This window comes from Cyprinus carpio, chromosome B11 (genome assembly GCF_018340385.1).
Source record: "Cyprinus carpio isolate SPL01 chromosome B11, ASM1834038v1, whole genome shotgun sequence".
In the NCBI taxonomy this organism is placed as follows: Eukaryota; Metazoa; Chordata; class Actinopteri; order Cypriniformes; family Cyprinidae; genus Cyprinus; species Cyprinus carpio.
The window spans coordinates 11,598,922-11,623,337 of NC_056607.1; the positions used below are offsets into that span (position 1 = coordinate 11,598,922).

The 24,416-nt window shown below is 34.9% G+C and overlaps 1 long non-coding RNA gene across 4 annotated transcripts in view; it reads left to right on the forward strand.

Moving 5' to 3' along the window:
• Positions 1-240: 240 nt before the first annotated feature.
• The window catches only part of LOC122138891, a 56,441-nt gene continuing 32,265 nt past the window's right edge, over positions 241-24,416 (forward strand). For 3 of the 4 annotated variants that reach the window (XR_006155871.1, XR_006155869.1, XR_006155868.1), the window contains exons 1-2: positions 241-387; positions 1,047-1,180. This is a non-coding gene — a long non-coding RNA (uncharacterized LOC122138891). Of the gene's footprint in view, positions 388-1,046; positions 1,181-1,286; positions 1,393-24,416 lie in introns of those variants that run through there. The other variant, XR_006155870.1, reaches the window with a different exon arrangement.

Sequence of the window (24,416 nt, forward strand, 5' to 3'; positions counted from 1 at the left end):
TTCTAAATTATGCTTTATTTATGTAAAAATCTTGATAGCATTATAAGTGGACATCAGAGAACAGTACAAAATAATAAAAAAGGCTGCTGACCCCTTTAACTACTGAATAAAATAATAATATTACTATTGATTTATGTGATTAAGATTATGTATGTGATTAGGATTTTGTTGTGTTTAATATAATCCATTCATCTAGATGCTCCACACTCCATCCCAGCAGGTGGCAAAATCCCTTTTCAGTTGGCTCGCCACAAGCATTAAATGACAGAAGAAGTAGAAGTGGTTAAGTTTTTAAGTAGGCTAAGTTATGTCCTAAATAGTGTCCCTTTTTCAAATATATAAGATGTACACAATTGTATCATCCTTTGGGAACAATCAACCAGTGAAGTGAGTTTTCTAAATTCTTCCTTTCATTAATTTATGCACCTGTTTGATCTTGTTAGTAAAAATGATGTTGCTAAAGAGATTTTCAGTAAGGATATCAATTTGTAGGCCAACCTGGAAAGTTTATCATCCATGGGTTTTCGTGGGAATTATCACATGGATTTTTAGAAACAGTGGTTTAAATATGGTACAAGTGTTTGTGGTTAATATGGATATATTATACTTTTTTACTTTACTTTTGGTTCTGCATTGTAATCTTACACAGTTATACCTCAAGCATGAATTTTGTAGCTGCATCATTTGTATATTACACATGATATGTACTGTATATGTATAAACTTATATTTATAAACATCATCAAATAATGCTTGTGCTCACAGCTACAACAGGATGTCAAATGGATAATTCAGTCTCATATTTAGACTCAACTTGTTTTCCACAATTTTAATGCATTCCTACCTGTCCATAATTGCCACACGTGTGTATACATGTGGTTTTGATTACTGATATGCAATGTTTGCATGCATTTCTGAAGTCCACTAGACCATAAAGTAGTCCCATGTATTATTGTACTGCAGGTTTCAAAAGTGCCTCCCTTACTTCTCATATGAACCTTGGATGTGGCCTTTTGACAAGCCTGCAATAATTTGGATTTTATTCAGGTTCCCTGACAGTGAGCAGTCTATGCGACATTACATCACTAAAATGGGGACTCAAAGGAGGACTACTGGACGTAGAGAGGCATTTGGGATAGACCCCATATTTGCATTGGCCAGACATGACATCATAACGACTGGTACGTTCCCATTGGCCCCCATGGCCTTAAATGAAGCAATTTACTGCTCCCACCCCTGTCTCTGACATTTACAGTGTCTTATACTATAGTGATCCTTTTCTTCCAGGTTTAGCTTCTGGTTCTCAACTCCTTCCTTGATTTTCTACAGGGCTGTAAAATCAACATTTAATGTATTCCATTAACAGTGAGGAAAATTAAAGCCTGAGACTGAGTAACTTTCTCTGTCTTTCTGCCTCACTCACTTGGCTCATATAGTGTCTGTTTACAAAAGCCCTCACAGTTTTTTACTCTGAGAAAATATATTTAGTTAAGTTAAGTGCATTTTGCTTTCAAATCAAAGCATATTGAACACTTAAAAATGTTGATTAAACAGTTGCTCCATGTTTTGTTCGCAGCACTGAAGCATTAAAACTTGAGTCTCCATTTTGTTCCACAGTCCATTTTAACCAGTTTATATGTGCTGTTTTTGGCATATTTGCATCATTGTTCCTATTGAACTGCATACTAGAACAACGCAGACAATGTGTGCAAATAAGCATTGCTAGGAGTAGGCATGATTGATTCTTATTGAATCCACACTGAATACACTGACAGTGTCATTGCCTTTTGAAGATCCAAAAGAACCACAGTGAAAACACAAGTACTGCTTCAAAAAAGAGAGAAAGAATCTTTTTAATGTAGGGCAGAAATTAACAGAGGGAAGGACAAATAAGCAATCTTTGAAATTTCACAGGATTACAATTTCCATGTTGTCATTAAAATTCAAAGCATTTAGAGTGAACTGACAAGTGACGGGCTTAGAAAATTGTAGATGGTTTCTAACAAGATAGTGATTGAAGCTGTTCAAAAGTTTGGGGTCAATAAGTTTTTTTTTTGTTTGTTTGTTTTTTTTTTTTTTTTTTTTTTTTTGAGCAGCAAATCAGTGAATACTGGAGTAATAATGCTGACAATTCAGCTTTGCCATCTCAGGAATATAAAATATATTTAAATACAAAAACAGTCTGTGCTGGAGTGCAGTGACCATCTGATCTGGATACAGACTGGATCTGGTGGCTACGGTGACCTCGGAATAAGAAAGAAACAGACTAATATTAGTGTATATGCCATTCTTTTTACGATGTAGCAAGTACATTGTGTGTTATTGGAAGTGTTCTCAGTTTTGGTTGTCCTAATTAATGCAGCCCAAAAATCATTTAACGGATTTGAATATTAGAAATGTGTTAGGCCCCATTTACACTGCATGGTTCAAGTGACCCAATTCCCATTTTTTTCCTCTCATGTGGCACAGATCGGATATGACCGGTGAACGTGTCAGCAGGAAAAAACCGCAAAGATTCCGATTTTCTCAGATCGGATTCAGGCCTCATTCATATGTGGTAATAAATCGGATATGAATCAGATACGTGCATTTGCGTGTGCCATGTAAGCAGACAAATCGGATATTCCCCTGTAAATGCCGTCAACTCAGGTGGACCCCACCAACTAAGATCACATGACTTATTATAGGCGCGATGGAGGATGAAGGATACACACAATAGAGCAATGCGGAGGTTTGATGTCTTTTAAGTCCTCTTTTTTTCTCCGCCGTACGAGACCAATGTTTTGCTGATTTTTTTTTGGTGACTTTTCAAAATATTGTGGAAAGCAAAACACTGTATAATTTTATTTGCATCTGCATCCATTGTATTTCGTGCTGTTTTACTTCCTTTTCCGGATCAGAACGTCTACGTTTGGTAGTTTCAGCAGTGTATAGTGTAAATGCAAAAATCGGATACGGGTCACTTTTAAAAGATGATGAGAAAGCGGGTCGTCAAAAAAATCGGATATAGTCAGAAAATCGGATTTGGGCATCAAGACCTGCAGTGTAAATGCAGCCTTAGTGTGTTATGTGTAAGCCAGGTTAAAGAGATGGGTCTTTAATCTAGATTTAAACTGACAGAGTGTATCTGCCCCCCAAACAATGTTAGATAAGTTATTCCAGAGGTTTGGCGCTAAATAGCAAAAGGATCTGCCACCTGCAGTTGATTTTGAAATTCTAAGGCCTCCTGTAGTGATTAAGCAAAGGAAAACCAGTCTCCTCTTGGCTTATATCGAAATCCAACATCATTTTCTTTACAAATCCTTGTTTTGTACATCTAATTCATGACCGGCATTTTATTTTGTTCTCTCTCCGTGTTCGTCACTAATCATGCCATGGCGACATCATACTTCATCTGCCGGAATGGCTTTCGCATATGACATTTAGATGAAGTGAGAGAGAAGTGTTTGTTACGTTTGAAATATGGATATTTTTCTTACAAAAACATATGGATTTGCTACAGAAGGCCTTTATTCAACCCCCGGAGCCATATAAGGCACGTTTTATGGATGTGCACACTTTATTTGACATCTTTTGGACTGTTGAACAGAAACACCCGCCCACTGCAATGATAATGCTTGGAAGAGCCAGGACAATTTTTAATATAACTGATTGGATTCATCTGAAAGAAGAAAGTCATATACACCTAGGATGCCTCGAGGGTGAGTAAATACTTTTATTGAGAAATGATAGGAGGAGTGCAAAAATAAACACCCCGCCCTCTACACTATATTTCGTTGGAAATACGTCAACATACTGAAATCCAGTTGGCAGCAACTTCTGGTTCACGCGGACTTTAAGTGTAGATAACAACTTATTTTGTAGTGTACTTTAGTGTAGTTTAACTGTTTAAAATTATGAGTACTTCAGTTAATAATAATAATTTATTGTCATTGCTGTAGAACAACGAGATTACATTAGAGCATCAGTCGACAGTGCAATTTCATAAGTGCAAATACGTAGGAATGACATTGACAACAGTGATATAATAAGGACCAACATTATCAACCATAGCACAGTATGTCAACAGGACAATACGACATTGGTAAGGAATACAGTGTATAGAGTAGAGAGACTGTAGTAACCAGAAAGATGTGTATTGTTGTGTTTGCTGCAGCAATGCAAAGTCCAGTTCACAGTTAATTCAAATTGTTGAAGAATGGTGCATAATGGATACAAATTAAGTAAATGGGGAGGGGCGAGGGAAGCATTGTTTGTTTATTCAGCAGTCTGACTGCCTGGGGATAGAGGCTGTTGGCCATTCTGGTGGTCCTGGCCTGAAGGGACCTGTACCTCCTACCAGAGGGCAACAGGTGGAACAAACTGTGTGCTGGGTGAAACCGATCTTTTATGATGTTGCGTGTCCTACGCAGGCAACAAGAGGTGTACACAGTAGAAACCTCCGGGAGAACAGCCCCAGTGATTTTACCAGCAGTTTTCACCACCCTCTGAATCATCTGCTGTTCAGCTACAGTGCAGCTGGAGAACCACACTCGCAGCCCATAAGTCAGCACACTATGGATTGCACAATTGTAGAAGTTTATCATGAACTTCTGGGGCAGTTTGGCTCTTTTTTTAGCTTCCTCAGGAAAAAGAGACGTTGCTGGGTCTTCCCTACAGCTAAGGTGATGTTATTGCCCCAGGACAGATCCTCCTGCACAATTTGTAGTCTTGTTGTAGTCATGCTACACAAAATTGGATTGAATTATTTCATTTACGTATTTATTTATTTTTCGTAGTTTTTCAGCAGTGAGTTTGCTATGACTAAGTGAATATGAAATATATTTTTTTTTTCTTGTTTTTGCCATGCATTGCTCAGTTGACAGCACAAGCGCATTAGAGTGATGACTCATCCTTGAACTTTGTACTCATAACATATGCTTTTGTGTGTCTGTCAATGAAGACAGTATGTGTTGAATGTTTACAATTTCCACAAGAATGACTCCCCACATTTCCCACACGCACAAATCACATATGTTCATTACTGAATGTCACTGAAATATAGCCATAGATGATTGACAAATTGCGTTTACCTCACCCATCATTGATGGATGAAATTAAGTAATTACATACATCTTAAATGGAGCTGAGCCTCTTGGGATATTTGCAGGGAGGAGGAGAAGAGAGAACTATTCCCAAGCTTTTTTTGTCTTTTTTTTTAATCCATTACAAATCCATTGCACTGTCAACTTGATTTATGTGGCGCCAGGCCTGTGTCTCTTTCAATGTCACGCACATAAAAAATAAAGAAGACGTCCTTATCATATACGATGATATCTCCTCTCCCATTCAGCCTCCTTAAAGTTTGAACAAGGAAGAAAAACTTACCTTTAGTCCAAGCGCTGGAGGCAGTGAGTACACTCATGCACGGGGTAGTTTGGGTGACTGCTTATTGTAATAAAAACTTCAAAGCTTTTAGGGTTACAGGGTTTAAAAATAACACTTGCAAAGAGCCAGCTGCAGGTAAAAATTGGCTTTAGTGAGTAAATAAAACTGTTAGTGGCCACTTGACCGGAGTTACAGCATAATTCAGAGTCTAAATCAAAGAGGTCTTTAATACCTGGAGAAATCGAAATGTTAGCATTCTCATTCATCTCAATGGCAGTCATTTAAATGGCTTTCATAATATTTTGAATGATGTGCGGTTTTAGATGCTAGTTGCAAAAGACTTTTGAATGGCTATCAATGGAGACATACCTGTAAGCCTTTTTAAGCTAAAAGTTGCAGTTTGCTACAACTAGGCTATGACTTCTAAAGACTATTATTATACTTTAACCAGTGTTGGGTCCGAGTCCACCTTGTCGAGTCCTAGTTTTTAATCAATTGCATTTAAGTGGGAGACCTTTATTAGTCTTTTTATATAAATTTTATGTTGTTACTTTTTATATATATATATATATATATATATATATATATATATATATATATATATATATATATATATATATATATATATATATAACACATGACATGGATTACGTCTTTACCCTGGAAAAAATTCTGCACCCAAATATCCAAGTCCGAGTCCAACCAAGTTCATTCACAATTGCAGTCCAAGTCCCGAGTCTAAGTACCCCAACTCTGATTGCAATGTTTATAGTTATTCCCCCTTTAATATATATATATATATATATATATATATATATATATATATATATAGACACACATACATACACACACACTCACCAGCCACTTTATTAGGTGCACCTGTTCAATTGCTTGGGAACACACTTTGCTAATCATCCAGTCACATGGCAGCAACTTAATGCATTTAGGAATCTAGATGTCCTGAAGACAACTTGCTGAAGTTCAAACCACGCATCAGAATGGGGAAGAAAGGAGATTTAAGTGACTGAACGTGGAATGGTTGTTGGTGCCAGACAGGCTGGTCTGTGTATTTCAAAAACTACTGGGATTTTCACGCACAACCATCTCTAGGATTTACAGAGAATGGTCCGAAAACAAAGAAAATATCCAGAGAGTGGCTGTTGTGTGGATGAAAATTCCATTACAACCAAGGTATGCAGAATACCATCTCTGAACGCACAACACGTCGAACCCTGAAGCAGATGGGCTACAGGAGCAGAAGACCACACCAGGTGCCGCTCCTGTCAGCTAAAAACAGGAAACGGAGGCTACAATTTGCACAGGCTCACCAAAATTGGACAATAGAAGATTGGAAAAACGTTACCTGTTCTGATGAGTCTCGATTTCTGCTGCAACATTCAGATGGTAGACATGAAAGCAGGGATCCATCCTGCCTTGTCTCAACGGTTCAGGTGGTGGTGGTGTAATGGTGTGGGGGATATTTTCTTGGCACACTTTGGACCCCTTAGTACCAATTGAGCATCGTTTTAAAAACACCTCGGCCTTCCTGAGTATTGTTGCTGACCATGTCCATCCCTTTATGACTGGTATCACAGTCTAGTATGGAAACTGGTCAGTTACTGACCGCAAGGCATAGCAGAGGGTGGTGAAAACCGCCCAATGCATCACAGGGACAACACTTCCTGCTATTGAGGACATCCAGAGAAAACGCTGTCTACGTCGAGCTCGCAGCATTCTTAAGGACTCCTCTCACCCTGACCATAGACTGTTTAACCTCCTGCCCTCTAGGAGGTGCTTCAGGAGCCTCCGGACAAGGACCAGCAGACTCAGGAACAGCCTTTTCCCTACAGCTGTCTCCTTACTGAATTCTGCCCACTGAACATATATATATTATGGAGTTATGAGAGTTAAAAAGAGAAAAAAGCAGTACAAATTATAGTTCTGGATATATATTCTGGAGTTATTAAAGTTGGGGTAAAATAAAGTAGTAAATTAACCCTAGTGCGCTTCTCATTTGGGAGTCACACTCATGGTCTTCGTGGTCAAAAACGACCAGACACCTGAAATTTAACTTTTTTTTTCTTCAGTAAAATCAATCTAATATATTTTTGTTCAATAATATTTTTTTCTTTTGTATTTTGAGAGAATTTTATGGTAATAATTAATATTTATGCAATAATTATCATTTTTCCCCATTGAAAATAGTAAAAAAAAAAAATAATAATTAAAAAAAATCTCTAATTTTTTAAAATATTTTTTTTCAATCAATGCAGCGTCTCTGATAAAAATAGAGGCTAGGCCTTTAAAAAAAAAAAAATAATATATATATATATATATATATAAGTCAGATTAGTAGATGTAATTTCATGGTGTAACCACTAGATGCCTGTATAGGAATCTATAGAGATGCTTTTTAATTCCCTAGTTGTTTTTAAAAATAATAGTTTACTTTTATTAGGTTGTGGATTTAAATGTATATTATTGTTTTCTTTGTGGATTTTTTTTGTCAAGGTTTATATATTTATGTTGTTGTTTTAAATGTTGATTTGAAGCGTCAGTTTTTGAATCATTATTACTAGAGTCAAACCTGAATACAGAAAGCATTTTGTTAAACAAAACATTAAAATTCTATAAAAAATTTAACAAAAATAAACAGGAATGCTTAATCAGAGCTTAATCCTTCTGGGCCTGATCTGATTTTAACCTTTTATTTCAGTTTTCTGACTCATTTTAGCTATATTATTATATAGGTTATTAACTTCAGTTTATTTTAATAAAGTTATCTTCTGAATTCACCTCTTTTTGTCAGGTGTGGTAAAATCTTTGGACTTGGATTCTGTAGCTTAAATGATGATAAAGTGCCATAATGAAGACTTGCTATGTTGAAAAGTGAATAGCTACTGGTTTGACCTCCATATTCATTCACGGACGAGAGAATGTTGTTGCTGATTGTTTTTGATATCAGCATATCAAATGAAGTGCTGATGAGCATGCGATTTACAGAAGGGCCTTTAATAGGTAACCTTGTCCGTCCAACTGTCAGGGGAATTCTGTGAACAAAAACAGTTCACAGTCCTCCTGGCCTTCTCTTGCAAATCTCTCTCTCTCTGGGTCTGTGGGAGCAGGCCTATTCTAGTGTCCTTGAGGTCTGTCATGTTGGCATCTTCATTTTTCCTAGATTTTTTGTGTTTAGTTGTTTTTTTTTTTCTTTTCTTTTTTTTTCTCTCTGTTGTTTGTCAACATTGTTTTGTATTCGTTTTGGTGCATGGTTGTAGGGCACCCCACTTGACAGTCGTCTCCACAGGAAGAAGCAGGGTAGGTTCATGCAAGGTGAGATTTTAGGTCACTTGTCACTTAAGCTGACAGAAGATAGAGAGAGTGAGAGTTTGTGTGACGGAGTCTAGTGTTACGAAGCTGTTTGACTACAGGCTCGGAGGGCAAGTTGTGTTAAATGACAGCTACTGTCCTTCTCCCCTTCTTGTGCTGCATGCTGTTAGGCTGAACTCTGATGGACTGACTGGAGCAAACTGCTTCCTATTCAACTCAGGCTGTTGTCATTTCTAACAAGGGTGTTTGCTAAAAATGGCTTGGTGTCAGCTGTGGTTATTTGGTTTCAGTGTGTTTGGTGTAGGACTGGAAATGTATTTAAAATTGTAATCAAGTTAATTGCATAATATTCCAAATAATTATTATTTTAAGTTATTATATTAGTTTTTTTTTTTTTTTTGTGTGTGTGTGTGTGTGTGTGTGTGTAGAATAGTGATGGCAATATATTTTGTTAATTAAATGATATTGCAAGTAATGCATCACATTATATTATATAATTTTATATAAAATTACATTATATTGTATTATGTTATATTATATTATACCTGTATTAGTTTCATTTTTTATGTGTATGTATGGAATAGCACTGACTTTTTATTTATTTAATTGTTTATGTATTTATTATTTGGTATAGAAAATAATTATTTACCTCAATTATTGTATAAGATTATATTAGATTAATGAATTGAAGCTGCCAGTGTATTTTAAATTGTAATGAATTAATTATTTTTAATTATTGATATTGTTTTTTTTTTTTTTCAGGTTGACTAAATGACATGCCAAATATAATATAATATAATATAATATAATATAATATAATATAATATAATATAATATGTATTAGTTTATTTAATTTTGTGTGTATGTATGGAATAGGACTGAATTTATTTATTTATTTATTTATTTGGTATGAAAAATAATTATTAGTAATTTCCATTTTTATGTGCATGGAATATGACTGACATTTTTTATTATTATTTTTATATATTTGTTTATTATTTGGTATGGAAAATAATTATTTACCCCAATTATTATATTAGATCATATTACTTTAATGGATTAAAGTTGGCAATATATTTTTAATTTTAAGTTAATTAAATTATATTGATGAATATTATATTATATTATATTATATTATATTATATTATATTATATTATATTATATTATATTATATTATATTATATTATATTATATTATTACAAAATATTAGTCATATGTAATATTTGTTCATAATGGTAGTATAATTGTTCAAATAGTGTGAAAAATTCTTATGGAATTCATGTACACATTAGGGGGCATGATTAATGTTATAATGAGTGCATCCCCCACCCCTATTATAATTTCGCTAAATTGGCATCTAAAAATGACTGTTCTAGTTTGGCCGTAACTGAGAAAAGTCTGTTAGCTTTGTTTATCATAATTCCCTCATGTACTTCTATTTGTACAGAAGATACCATGGCTCTAACTCATGCCGGTGAATAACAATGCATATGGCTGATAACTTGCTGTGAATGACACTGTAACGGATGTCTATTTTTGATTAATGGCGGTGTGTTGGAAGAAGCTCAACATGGCGTCACATATTTCAGTACAGTCTTGGTTGCAATAGGCCCACAGTCACTGGCAACCCTCTACATGAAGGAATTCGCCAGCCAGACATGAGCACTCAGCCCAGAAACTTAAACCGAACCATTCAAGGAGCAGTCACGTTTATAGTGGACATGCTGCTGGTCAGCACTTCTCACTGGACACCATATGGACAGGCAGTCAATTTCATTGGCTCACATCACTCTCACGCTCTCTCTCTCTCTCTCTCTCTCTCTCTCTCTCATTATCCTGAGGCCTAGTACTAATTAAGTTGTCACCGAGCGAAAGCGAGACAAAGAATGCAACAAGTCCACTCAGGACTATAGTAATAATAATAATAAATGCAATCATTATAATAATAACAACAACAGGAACAATACATTGACCTGTAGCTCTTCCCCAGATAGCATGGGTCAATGATAGCTGCATTAAAGGAGCTGTGTGTGTGTGAGAGAGAAAGAGAGAGAGAGATCATCAGTGAGGCTAATGATGTCCCTGGGTCCCTTCTGAAGCTGTTGGGGACTTACACAACACTTCACAATCATGTTTGATTAGCATATCTCTCATTCTTACACACATAATATGCATTCTCAAAGACTGACTCTGTGTTAAAGTGGTTGTCAGATGCCACGTGCACTATTTAAAAAAAATGATTTGAACTGAAATGTGTGTTGGCAGTGTGTGTACACAGCTACCCTATAATGATAAAAATCATCAAACCACCAGTGTTTATATAATATAATCTTGTTAAATCATTTCTCAATTTTACTTTCTCAAATCGTTCTGTTCTCAGATGCCTGTCTGTGTGATGTCACACAGACCCAGGCCCTCCCACGATAGTTTGATTGACAGTAGCGTTTCAGCAAAGACTGGACTGGTGTCTTACCTTAGACCTGCCCTGAGTGATCTGTCATCCGTCCGCCATTGTTTCACTGCCGGAGCAGATGTAGACAAGAATGTCTCCATAGCGACTGAAGTGTTTTGTTGTTGGATGTAATGATGAATATAGAAGTCGTCATTTACTCCTGACATCTGAGCCGCTGAAGACACAGTGGATTATGTTTGTTTTTGAAGGGAATGCACCCCTGATCTACATAAATGCGTCTGTTCATGTGAATCATTTGTGACCCAGCTTCACCTCCAGAAGAAGTGAGTATAAGGTTTTTTAATGAATTTTTGCAAATCGCCTTTCCTAATAATGTGCTAATTAGCAAGTTTCACAAAGTAAACAGTCTGTCGGAGAGCGGCACAGAAGAGAGGGGCGGGTTCAGCAGAGCTAATTTGCATTTAAAGGAACATGCAATAAAACACCTTGCAGTAGATAGAGCTGTTTTTTGGCCGGGTAAAAACAGTGTTGTTTTACACTTCCATTGAGAAATTTTAACAAACAATGTTTGACTTTTCATTAAGACCCTAAAGAATCATATCAACTTGGAAAATGGGCATCCGATAACCCCTTTAAGCACTGATCTATCTATCTATCTATCTATCTATCTATCTATCTATCTATCTATCTATCTATCTATCTATCTATCTATCTATCTGTCTATCTGTCTGTCTGTCTGTCTGTCTGTGCACGTATATCACTCTGTTTATATCTATTTGTCTTTTGTATAAGTCTGTCTGACTTGGTTCTGCATTTTTTTATGTTCGCTGTTGTTGTCTCTAATGTCAATGCATTGTAAGGGTACAGATTGTACGGGTGAAGGTACTGTATGGTAAAGGAGCTCAAAGTGCAGTATGTTGACAGTTAAACTGAATGGAAAATGCAGAGTCATTCTGTTTTTGATATTGATATGTTCCCGAGTCAAGAAAATTACATCTTTGCATCTCGCACACACCTCGCATGAAGTAAGCACATCTTTTTGACAGCTTGGCGACAAACACCGGTGTGACCTGACATTGACGGAGAGGCCAGTTGGGATTAGTGTAATTTCTAAGGGCTATTTTGAGTATGAGACAGATGCCTCATTTACGTAGATCAATAGAACAGATCTCGGGGGCGGAGTGGGCCGGATTGACACTGGGGAGGCCCATGTGACTCTCACTAGAGGCCTGCTATATATATCACAGCCTCTCACTGGGTGTCATATTGCCACAGTTACTGATGTGTCCAACGCTCCAGCACCTGACTCGAGGTGGTGAGGGGACTCGCTGAGATGGATAATGAGATGAGTCAGCCATGACACGGCAGAGCAACGGAAAGGAAAGTGTAGGACAAAAAAGGGTGGGGATAAGGGTTGTATAGAAAGGTAACAGAATGAGATGCAGTGATTAGAGGTCGTTACATCACCAGACTCCAGATCCGCTGAGTCATGAAGTACATTTTCTCTATAATAAAGCCATGATTCACAACAAAATTAATTACCCAAAGGTCAGTTTCTAATTCATTAGTGTTGCTAAAGATGTTTTTATTGACTTATGAATAGCACCTCTTTGATTCATATCAAGATCTCTAAAGATTTAAGAGGTCAGGGTAGGATGAGGCATTGAGATGTTTTCGATAAATGAGATGGTATATGCTTATGGTGTTTTTATTTTTGTCATTTAATCAGCCATAGCTCTTCTCTGCACGCTTTTGAGATAATATCCAGGTCTTGGATGTTTATTGTTTTTTCAACAAATCGGTTGATCCAATTCACCAAACTGGTTTAAATGATTTGTTCACATATCGATTCTTGTGTCCTGCTCACTGACTCTGGTTTCAGTGATTTATCAGTCCTCTGAAGTGAAGAATTATCAGGGAATAAAGGCTTACATATAATTTGTTCCTCACACAAAGCTATCGTATGGTTCTAGAAGACTTGGAATACAGTGCATGAGTCATATGCTTTCATGGTGCTTTGGTGCGCTTTTTTGATGCTTGAAAGCTTCTGTCCCAATTCAGTGTAGTTCAGTATGCTTCACACAACATATAAAGCTAACTTTCATGCTTTTTATAGCCATCACACAGTGCCGGTCCTGCCTCATTTGGCACCCTAGGCATCGCCTATGTCACTTAATGGCTTAGACCAGCCCTGCTGTCACATCTTGCGATAGCCAACTAAACTGTAATATATCTGAAAATCTTCCTGTTTGAATTTTCTACAAATAATCAACGATGCTGTTTTAGTATTATTTATGTACTATTGACGTTTTATTTTGAATTAGCTTTTATTTTTGTACTTTTCGTTTTTGTTTTTTCTTTTTTTCTTTGTTTTATTTAGATTTTTTTTATTTTATTTCAGTTAGATTTTTTGTTAAATTTAACTTTATTTTTATCTATTTAGTTATTTTAGTGCTTCAAAATGTTATGTTTACATTTTTGCATTCTAAATCTAATATTTATATTTTATTTCAGCTTTATTTCATGATTCATTAACGCTTTAATAGTATTAGCTTTACTCAACAATAATAATCAACATCTATAACCAAGATTTATATCCATTTAGTAATTTTAGTGCTTCAAAATACTCTGTTTATGTTTTTGTAATCTAAATCTAATGTTTATATTTATATTTTATGTCAGCGTTATTTTATGATTCATAAAATGCTTTAATGGTATTATAGCTTTAGTCAACAATTATAACCAACATCAATAAACAATTTATATCCATTTAGTAATTTTAGTGCTTCAAAATATTTTGTTTACATTTTGTAAATCTAATTTTTATATTTTACTTCAGCTTTATTTCATGATTCATAAAATGCTTTAATAGTATTAACTTTAGTCAACAATAATCATCATGCCTCTAAAAGGGAACATAAATGGTCACATTTTCTATGTGCACCCTTTCAACAGACAGAATGATATGATTTTTTCTCCTCAAAATGTAGTCACATGCTTCATCTCATGGGTGTCTCATCTTATCTAGAGACTGATGCATTATGTGTCAATACGTTAACACTGAGACGTCAGCAAAGTGAGCCAAATGTTTCTTCACACCTTTATGGTGTGATAGCATGGTGACATGTAATTGCTCTACATCTTGTGCAATACTTATTCTTGAAGCAAATTGTTATGGAAAATAAACTGACTGACGTCACCTTGACAGATTATAAAATTAGCAGCTCTCTCACATGGTCTCTCGCTTAGTTTGTTGCTACTATACTACTTATGTGAAACCGATCGCCTCGAGCTAATGTACAGTACCCATTAGCATTAGCATAATTCGGTTTTAGTAATCAGTCCCTGTAGCCTTGAATCAAAGACGCATCTGGATCACATGCTGGATTCGCAGAGGTTGAGGTGGTTACATTATTCTGACTTCTGATTCTAACTTCCTCCTCATAACAAACACGCAAAGCATGAAGTCGAGGTCAGTCGCCTTTCGATCCTGTTCGTGTAGCACAGTAGTTCGGTGAGACCTGAGGGAGAAGGACGTCATTAATCTTCATTCTACACCTTTCAGTTCATATTAAGCAACACAATACCAATGGGACTGTTTGAAAGAATGCCTGAATTATTACTATGAAGCATCTGTCCCCTTGGCATTAACTAATATAGACTGCACATTACTCGCTTTAAAAGTCATTTTTAACACTGCGGCTAATGAATGTTAGCCTGAACGCTGAGGTAAACATTAAATGTGACAAATGGTGAATGTGAAAATGGAAAGAAAGAACAACAACAACAACAAAAGACTGATGAGGTAATCATCGCTAAGCATACACACAGCTCCACACAATTTATGCAACTTTTTTTTTTTTTTTTGGACTCACAAAGAACATTCCATTATCCATGGACACTTTAAGCCTTAAAGACTAAAAAGGATAGTAAAAAAATATATACACAGAGTAAAGGTCATGTTGCTTATTTATCTACTCGGTAAACCTAAATTTCTAAATAATAATAATAATAATAATAAAATAAAAAAACAATAATAATAATTAGGGGCAAACATGGTTTTCATGTAAGTTAAGTGGAGAAACAGGTGTAATTTGTGTGGAAAGTATCTTATACTAAAATATTTGTGAAATGTCAACAGACAAATATTTAAAATAAAATAATATTTTAAAATAACATGTATTAAATAAAATGTCTTTATTGACAGTTTAGGCCATTTTTTTTTCATGCAATTAAAAACAGTGCAGTTTCTGCCACAATTTAAATATTCTGTAATGGAAATTGTATTTTATTTATTTGTTTGTCTGTTTGATGGTTTGTCGGATTAAAATGTCTAACTGTTTAGCTATAAGCAGTGGTCATTTTCTTTTTTGGCGATGGGGGGGGGGGGGGGATTGGGTTCCTGGAGCGAATTTTATATAATTACAATTTTTTTTTTTTAATTTGCCTTATTAAATGAACTATTATTTATAAGCCTTTTTCTTTCTTGGTGCCTGAAATGGATAATTGGACAATTTATAATTGTGACAATAAAACCGCCAGTAGGTGGCAGCAAGTCCATGTTTTTATAAATGATTTACTGAATCATTCAACTCAAACGATTCATTCAAAACAGCTGATTAAATTAGAAACTAAACAAGTGAGTCCATCTGAATGGACTGTTGAATCACTGGCTCACTCGATTCATTCAAAATCTGATTGATTCAAAGAGCGTAACACCATGTTGCTATGAAAGTGAAAAAAAAAAAAAAAGTGACGTGACATACAGCCAAGTATGGTGACCCATACTCAGAATTCGTGCTCTGCATTTAACCCATCCAAAGTGCACACACACAGCAGTGAACACACACCCCGAGCAGTGGGCAGCCATTTATGCTGCGGCGCACGGGGAGCAGTTGGGGGTTCGGTGCCTTGCTCAAGTCGTGGTATTGCCAGCCCGAGACTTGAACCCACAACCTTAGGGTTAGGAGTCGAACTCTCTAACCACTAGCCCACAACTTCCCGATGCATAAACGTAAAAACTCATGGGAATTTTTTTCTTTCATTGTATTCTAACAGGCTTTATCACGCAGTGACTGCTTCTGGACTCTCAAGATGTGTTTTTGGTTGGTTTTTGTAAAGTCGGTGACTTTGATAATGTCTATTGTCTCTCAATCCCTCACAGTCACACATACAGCACAATAACTAAATTTATGTTGGTGTATTTATTTTGTTTTTAATGAAGGATAATTGGTTTTTTTTTTTTTTTTTTTTTTTTAAATTAATTAGTTGCACTTGAACCATTTTGCGCTAAAAAATGACGAAATCTGGTTTCCGGTTGTGAGCAGCTTATTACAGTACCACATTCTGATTGGCCAATCGCCACTATTTAGTTTGTGAATTATTATAAGTACAGAATTTTAACATTTCATTTGCATGATACACATTAATCCAAATGGGAGGGTAAGGGGGGATGGTGGTTTTACCAAGGGGATGCTTTGTGTCTTTTTTTTGTTTTGTTTTTTTTACACCAAGGGGATGCCATCCCCCAGCATCCCTCCTCAGTTCGAGCCCTGGCTATAAGGGTAATTTGCATCATTTTATGTATTAATACACACAATTAAATATATTAAAATTTTTGACAAAATTAAATGTCTTCATGGTCATATTTTACTACTTGTATAGTTTTGTAATTAAAATGTAAAATTTAGTGTAATAATAATTCATTTCTAAAACACAATTTCAATCATATCATACATATTGCATGAAAATTAAAGCACGCTGAAAAGGTTTCAAAACAGTAATGTGACTTTCCTGTAAGAAAAGAATAAAAAGTGAGCGTTTTAAGAAACACACCAATATGAGTGTAAAAAAAAATGTAATGGTTTGTGCGTTCTGTCAGTACAGTCATCATTGCGTTGTAAGGATTATTAGTCTCACAGCCATTAAATTTCGTACGTCATCTTTTCCGTAAAGATGAAGAGATCTGCGAGGGTAATTCTGTTTACATGCATTGTGTGCAACAGTGTCATTACATGCATAAATAAGTATGCTGTCTGCTTTTCCCAGTATACCTGCCTCTCCAAAACATATTCACCAGAAATGTTAAACAGTTTTCCTCAGAAACACACTCTTTTCATAATCGTTTCATAAATCCTTCATGGCACCTCACGCAGAGACTCCGATCAGCGGGCGAACGAGACGACTGCTGTACGGCGTTAGTCATGGTTATGAAATTTGTTCTCAGGCAGTGAAAACTGGTTACACCAAAGCGAAGAGTTTCTCAAGGCAGTGGGGCAGAAATATAATTTAAAAGTCAATTTGTCTGTTTATATTTCCTTTCCTACGCTTGTTCGTCTCCATTATTTAAGAGGAGCCGGGAAATAGTGTGTGAGTGTGGCTAATCCACGTCAGAATTTATTAAGGCCTGTCTGTTTCAGCTCACTCAAGGCTACTGTGACACACACCGAGTCTTCAGACACTCGGAAAGTGATATCTGCAAAAAATTGGTTCCAAAATCTTGCACACGTGTGAACAGGTTGGGTGTCATTAACTTCCTTCATTGTCATTGTTCTCTTCTACCTTTTTTGATTTCTTTCAGACTCATGTGGTAATCAGATCTGGGTAGATTACTTACAAATTGTAGTTCATTACAGATTAAATGATGAAAACTGTTTAATAACACAATCTGTAATGTATTCTGACTACTTTTTTAGATAACCTTTTTATCTTGTTTTAAACATACCGTAAAATAAAACAAAGAAAAGTTTTTTTGTTATCAATTACACACATCATTCAACACAGATTTTTTACACTTGTTTTTATTTTAAAATATTAATTTGAAATAATAGTTTATTTTAATGTTTTATCTGAATAAAAATACTGAAAAACATATTTTCTTAATTTAAGAATGAAAATCTAGGTCTGGGGAAAAGAAGAAAAAAAAAAAACAGCATAAATATCCATGTGCGCTATATCCTTGCTTCTCTAAAGCCATATGAAAGCATTGTGGATAGAACAGAGCATAATTTAAAAGAATATTTTTAGGAATAAACAGCTATTTTCCCCCCATGCTGTTACAATGAATAGAGCTTTCATTCTTCAAGAAGAACACAAAAATACCATAAAAGCAGGAGTAAATAATGGCTTAAATTTTAGGCTGTTCCTCACACAAAGCTATTGTATGTCTTCTGAAGTCTTGAATCAGAGCACGGCTCATATGGTGCTTTAAAGTCATTTTTGCTGCTACAATTTGTCAATTTTCCTTTTGTGTTCCTCAGAAAACAACAGTGTACGGGTTTGGAAAGACAAGAGGGAAAGTAAAGAAAGACCGAATTTTAATGTTGGGTGAACTGTCCCCGTAATGAGGAGAATGTGTTGTTTTAGTGGTTGTTTGTGAAAGCAAACAGGCAAGCGAGATCGAGGCGATGACTCAGTCAATAAAGCATAAGTCTCAGAGACAAGACCAGTACAGTTTGAATGGGCATTTTTGTGAAGTGTATGCGCTACCGTGAAGAGAGCACTTGGCCGGGTCCGTCTGGGCCTTGATGTAAATGTCAACATAATTACTGCAGAAGCCGAAACAATGACCTGTGCAGAGAGAGAGAGCAGCGGTCCCAAGGAAACATGCCATTTACCGCCTCTTTCTGTTTCTTTGATGTCTGCTCTTATCTCTCATCCACTTGAGTTCACGATAGCTGACAAAGGAAGGAGAGACATGTATCTTTTTAGACAGCAAGCCAGCCAAAAATATGTGCATTTTGTCTGCAAGGCCTTTGTATATCTGCTTTTAAAATAAGATATGATGTGGCTCATGCCTTTTATGTGGTACTTTATATCCAAGTATTTCTATAAAAGAGTATAATAAAATTTGAGGAATATGCTATGTCTCATGCAGTTTATTGACTATTACTTACATGAGTGTGTCTATATATATGTGTGTGTGTGTATATATATATATTTAGTGTGTTTTATTGACTATTACTTACATGAGTGTGATTATATATAGACTATTACTTACATGAGTGTGTCTATATATATGTGTGTGTGTGTATATATATATATAATACATTTAATAAGTAGTAAATATAAATATTTATGTAATAATTTCATTTATACATTTATATAAATAAATGTTATTATTATATAATTTAAATAAGACAATAAAGTAACTAATACATTTAATATACAGTATATCTATTTTGTACTTTTTACATTAGAAATATAATAATAATAATCACCATCATCATCATTATCATCAGCGTATTCTGTGAAAGACTGGAATAGCTGCTGAAAATTCAATGTTGCCATCGAAGGAATAAATAAAACTTTTAAATTATATATATTTTTTTAAAATAGTAATTTAAATTGTAAAAATATTTCACAGTATTACTGTTTTTACTGTATTTTTGAGCAACTGAATGCAGCACGAGTGAGAACGAGAGTTTGGGGAGAATTTTTAAAACATTAAAAAAAAGGTTTACTGACCCCAAACTTTTGAACCAATGCTACGTATTTCATGAAGGGAGGTTTTTTGGCATCAGTTTGAAAATCTCTCAGTTAAAAATGTATAAATCAAGACTTTTCATAACTGAAAGTGATATAGGAAAAAATAAGTTTTACAGGATTCCCAATCAAAACAATATTCCCAAAGAAACATGTTTTGTTTTTAATAATTTGATTAGAGAAAAAAAATCTAATAAATAACCATCTGGAATATTTCTTAATAATTTGCCAGTTTTGTGGCAACAGTTTAATGTTAGCAGTAACAAAAAAAAAAAAGACTACATGTTCTATTTATTGTTACATTCCTAACTATGAATTATTTCGTTATAAAACTTGTGGGTTTGTTATTTTATCCAGTATATTGTATATTCATGTAGTGGAATTGACAGTGTATAGTAGGCATGACCCATGTGCATATTTTCATTTCTTATAGACAGCTTGCTGGGTTTTACGCCCAATTGTTGTCATAGAAGATTTTTCCCTGCTTCCATTTACATACCCGCCTTTAGTTCGCTTCATCCAGCATTTGTACCAAATTCAGAATGGCCTGAGAAAACATGGGCACGTATCAGAGAGAGAAGCCCTGGACCCGGTCAGAGGTATTAGAGACGCATTTGATCATGCATGGCGTACTGTCTCCTCGGGCTGTTCTGGCCTGTCTGACGGCAGCTTGGCAGGAGGCGCTTGCCTTCCTCTCTCCAGCTCTGAAAGTGAGGGCCTAGTGCAAAATCTGGTCAAAAATCACTCGCTTGCACACATAAGGGAATCTTGCCATTTTATGTCTAACAGGTTTTTCATCTGATTGCCAAAGCTTTGTGATTAGCAGAATTAGCTGTAGGAATCAGATAATTCAAGTGAGATTTGAAGAGGGATGGATGATGGCTTTGTGATCCAGCGAGGGACAAATTCAACTGTTTGCACAGTTCGTAGAGCATGGTTTCATGTAGTCGCACATTTGAGTTTGCAGCTTAATCTGAATAAAAAAAACAAAGGCCTGACTGATATGTTGAAAGACCAAGCATAGTTTGCTTATCTGAAATAGTTGGTGAAGTTGTGGAAAAACTCATTTAAATAATGGCGTCAATGTTTAGTTGTACAAAAACACCAAAACGTGTAGGTTGTTTAATGTCCATCCAAAAGTAACAAGTATTGATTGTTTCACAGATGTAATTAAAAAAAAAAAAAGATGAATATGTGGTTTGTGTATATCTAGTGTACTTTCTACCAAGTGCCTCTTAATAATGACTTTTCTTCTGGTTTGTTCCTTTGGAAGAAATAAATAGCCGGACAGTTTCAGCAAAACATGAGGGTGAGTAAATGATGATATAATTTTACATTTTTGGGTGAACTATCCCTAGAAATACTGAGAGAGACTTACCTCAAGATGCTTCTTCAGGTTAGAGGTTGAATCTTTTGAAGCGGATAGAAGTTTGGTTGCTGGCAAACACATCTCGCATTGTACTGGTATGTTGCGACCTTTGATGAATTTGTAAGTAAAATGTTCTCTGGATTTCCAGGAGAAAATGTATTGTGCCCGTGGCTTTCGGTATCATTCTCCATGTGTGACTTGGGAGCGAGCAGGTTGCTCATCGATAAAACAATGTATGCAAGAGAGCATATGGGAAATATCCTACATGAGGAAAAAATAAATAAATATATATATGTTAGTTGTAAATAAAACAACGATTATTGGTGTATAAATAATAAGAAAATATTATTTCTAATATTGATTCTACTACTTCAAAATTACATGTTTGATTCAATGTGTTACTTGCCTTTTCTTTATAATTAATTGTCAAATTAACTAGCAAAGTGAAAAAGGTTTGTTCATTTATAGTACATTTATTTTTTTTATATATATATATTAGATTAATTAAAAAATTTGACTTAATTAGACTACATTTTTATTCAAATGTTTGGGGTCAGTAAGAATGTTTCAAGGATGCATTAAATTGATCAAAAATTATGGTAATATGTAGTTTCAAAATATTTCTATTTCAAAAAAATCTTGCTCTTTTGAATTTTTTTATTTTTATTATTTTTTTTATAAAAAGAATCAAGGGTTTTCACAAAAATATTAAGCAAAAATGTTAAGAACTGTTTTACATTCATCACAAATAAATAAACAGTAATTTACATTTTAAGATACAGTATATTAAAACTGATTTTAAATTGTAATAATGGTACACAAAATTACTGGTTTACTATATTTTTTTCTGTATTGATTTACTATATTTACTGTATTTTTGATTAAAAAAAAAAAAATGAACACAAGATACTTCTTACAAAAAATAATTTAAAAAATTTTACTCGCCCCAAACCTCTACACGTAGTTCCACTTGAATTTAAATAGCATACATTTCTGTGTTTTAAATATTTGCTGTTTTACATATATTACATTATTGCTCACCTCATGGGCGGCCTGTTGATGTGCCCTCTGAATTCTGGTTGGACTTCTGAGGCAGTTCTGGTTAGATATGCTTATCTGGCATGACGATTTTCACGCATGATGTCACTGCTCTTGGGCGGAGCCTATGTTATGGTTTGCAGGAGGCCTTGCAGGTTTGTGACAGAAGGTTTGTGGAGCTCAGTGGGCATTTAAGGAGAACAAGCACGCAATAACTGTGCATGTTTGGCGGGAGACAAATGAGATGTTTTTATGCTTGCATTTTCTGCTTGTGAGTCTCAGTTGCCCGTTCTCAGGGACTTTGAGTGGGAGCAATTCCACGGCTTGTACACTTCAATCTATCATGGCGGTTTCTGAAGCTCTGTATGGTAATTTGCCTTCCAGTATCTGCATAATGCTCGAGGAGTCCTCGCCCCTTCCCCAGTGCCAACGTCACATCTCCATTTTAAACAGATGTTAATGGGAAATGTGGCCGGCGCTTTTGTTTGCTTGTTTAACTTTGAAGTTCTATACACATCCGCATAATGATTGTGACTTGTGCTCTAGCCAAATGCTAACGATGGGGCATGAGAACATGAGGATAATGCAAAAAGTTACGTTCATGAGCACAAAAGGTATCATGGTTTTCAACCCGGTTTACACATTTAAATTCTTTAAAGTGTCAGGAGGTTTAGTGGAGAGAAAACACCAGGCATCAAGGCGGAAAACATGAAAGGCGTTGAGGCGAGATGAAAGGGAAGTAGGCAATCATCCTGAAAAGAGACGTTTTGGTGTTCGTTTTACTAAACGCATCTTTTCAAAGATCGTTTAAAGTGGATGCCTTTGATGAGATGTTTTTTTTCTTCCTCTTTATTTCTCTCATTCTTCATTTAAGGGCTTCATTCTTATTTAATTGGCATGCATTTGGAAAGACGCATAAAAATATGTAAGATCAACAGACACAAATATCATATAATGAAGTGTTATTAGTCTTTATCAAAAATGTAAACAAATTATAGCCCAACAAACAGACTTTTTACAGTTTTTTAAAGCTGGTGATGGTGTAAATCATTTGATATAAATAAGATAAAATTAGGATTACTGCTGATAACTAAAACTAAACACCTGTTTATTGAAATAAAGCTGAAATAAAATGTAAATATCAAAAAATCTTGAAAATATATATATATATATATATATATATATATATATATATATATATATATATATATATATATATATATATATATATATATATATATAACTAAAACTAAGCACAGGATCAAAATTATTCTAAATAGTAATAAAATAAAATGAAATGAAATAAAATAAATGACAGCGCATAACAAAATGATTAAAAATTAAACTAAAAGTAAAATGAACACTAGAAATAGAAATAGAAGATTAATAATTGTTTTAATTAAAACTATGATAGTACATAAGAAATACTAAAATAACAGGGTAGAATTAGGTTTAATTTTGATTAAAAAGGTGTCTGTATTTTATTTTTTTTTTTTTTAGTCTATACTCAACCTTTGCCTTTGTACAACAGAATGAAGGCTAGTACGGCAAGCTCAGTTCTCCTGAAAAGGATTTATTGAATTGAAAAACATAAGGGTTAGAAAAAGATCGGGGGCAACGTAGAACATAGTGTGGGTGCCGTCAATAGCTTGGAGTGAAGTCTGCTGGTGCAGTGCATTGTGGGAGGTGTGCTGTGGGTGGAGTGGCATTTTCCATGTGGTTGAGTGGTCCAGGTCAGAACAGGAAATGACAGTCTGTCTTTCGGAATAGTGCCAACTCACCTTTCCACGCTTCCTTGGTGATTTTTTGTCTTTAAAAATAGACTAACTTAGCTGTCTTACTATGTCTGCAGTATACTGTAGTATGTGGGTGTTTATTCAGTTTTTGGGCAATTTTATGTATTTGCTTATATTATTAACTAACAGCAGGTTTCAACAGGTCATGTTATACTATAACTGTCATTTACATTGCCTTAATTTACTTGTGTGGTTTTCAAATGTTTTTGAAATCTTTTTTATGTTTAAATGATTTTTATTAGATGATATTATGTTATCCTTGTCCTAGTCCTAGATGGATTTTCAGTCATTGAAAATGCATCATAAGAATATTAATTTTGTTAAAATGACTCTTTGAATATTTTTGTAAATATATTTTTTTTAAATAATTTATACGTCTATACATGTTTAAAAAGAAGATATATACATTTTTATGTGAATCCACTGTGATTTAGTTGGCACTGGAGAGAAACCTCTAATCCAAGCTCTGAATTTGCAAAATGTGAAAATCGTATCATTGTGTGCATTTTGGATACATAAAACATACATAAAATGCTATTTGAAAAATAGTATTGGCCTTACAAAATCATCTACAAAATCATCTTTACATTTATGCATTTAGCAGATGCTTCTATCTAAACTG